General features: G+C 41.0%; 1 protein-coding gene across 1 annotated transcript in view; it reads right to left on the bottom strand.

The window, feature by feature from the left end:
• The window catches only part of LOC127518316 (microfibril-associated glycoprotein 4-like), a 43,039-nt gene that overhangs the window by 19,430 nt on the left and 22,157 nt on the right, over positions 1-1,452 (bottom strand). The gene's annotated exons all lie outside the window — the stretch shown is intronic.

The following is a 1,452-nucleotide window of genomic DNA, read 5'->3' as shown; positions in this document are numbered from 1 at the left end:
TTGTGTGTCAAAGTAGATTTATTTATCTCCACAATAGACATCAGAAAGGCTAAATGGGGAATTCGGTGGCATTGCAAATGCTCAAACCAATATATTTTCCCTATAAATACAACCCTATATACACTATATGTACAAATGTATTGGGACACCTGACCATTACACCAACAGGGACTGTAATGACATTCTAAATACATAAACACTGACATGGAGGTGACCCCCCTCTATAACAGCTTCCTCTCTTCTGGAGAGGCTTTCCACAAGATTTTGAAGAGTTCCTGTTGGAATTTTTGCCCATTCGTCCAGTAGAGTAGTTGTGAGGTCAGACACTGATGTTGGACGAGAAGGTCTGGCTCACAATCTCTGTTCCAGTTCATCCCAAAGGTGTTGGATGGGGTTGAGGTCAGGGCTTTGTGAGGGGCAGTCAAGTTCTTCCACATCAAACTCATCCAACCATATCTTTATGGACCATGCTTTGTGCACTGGGGCACAGTCATGCTGGAATAGAAAAGGGCCTTCCCCAAACTATTCCCACAAAGTTGGAGGCATAGCATTATGAAGCATTAAGTGTTCCTTTGACTACAGGTAAGGGTAAACCACTCCAAACTTTACATTTGGCACAATGCAGTCCGGCAAGTAATATTCTCTTGGCTTCTGCCAAAGCCAGATTCAATCAGCCAGTCACAATCGCAATCATTCATAAATACATTTTCATAATCCCACGTCGCAAAGTAGTATGTTTAACAAGCAAGAAACGGCTTCGATTCAAAATATATCATCAAATATCGTAATATTACCATTTGATGGCTCGATGAGCCACAAGACAAATTCCTCTCGGCTCAGAAGGAAGTGAACGGAGCGGGCGAAACGCGTTTGTGAGAACAAGTATTTACTCTTAAAGCGCCAATACACTTCTTTAACAAATCATATACATCTTAACTCAGTGTAACTTTTTTCTCCATGTTGCCCGCACACAAATATTCCCATTTATTTGTCAGCAAAAGTCTGTTTTTTTACATTGCATTCTGCATCATCCAGTAGACTTTTGACAGACTTTCATTACACATGACAGTGTAATTCACGTTTAGCATGCAAGAAGACAGGTTCACTATATAGGTTTATACAAAATTCTCTTTAATACATTGTGGACTACTTACCTGACTATTCTCCAACGTTATTCTCCTGCAAGATTCTCCAGTGTCTGATTCCCCTCATGTGTCCAAGTCCTTCATGTATGTGTGCTCCTTACTTACCTGCCAGCGAGGTGCGCTTCTGCCATCCGTCTGATTCAGCCATACACAATCTCCGACATCTGTAAAGAAAAGACATTTCATTATCATCCATCTCAGTTCTACAAAAACTATCATTGCACAGTCTACTCACCTTTTTCCTGCCATAACGCTCATTGCTGCAAAATAAAGAACCTTTTACGACATTCTCGGTCTCTGAGTCTGT

Source organism: Ctenopharyngodon idella, chromosome 1 (genome assembly GCF_019924925.1).
Source record: "Ctenopharyngodon idella isolate HZGC_01 chromosome 1, HZGC01, whole genome shotgun sequence".
Classification (NCBI taxonomy): Eukaryota; Metazoa; Chordata; class Actinopteri; order Cypriniformes; family Xenocyprididae; genus Ctenopharyngodon; species Ctenopharyngodon idella.
The sequence above is the reverse complement of the archived record's forward strand: the minus strand, read 5'-3'. Positions and strand labels throughout refer to the sequence as shown.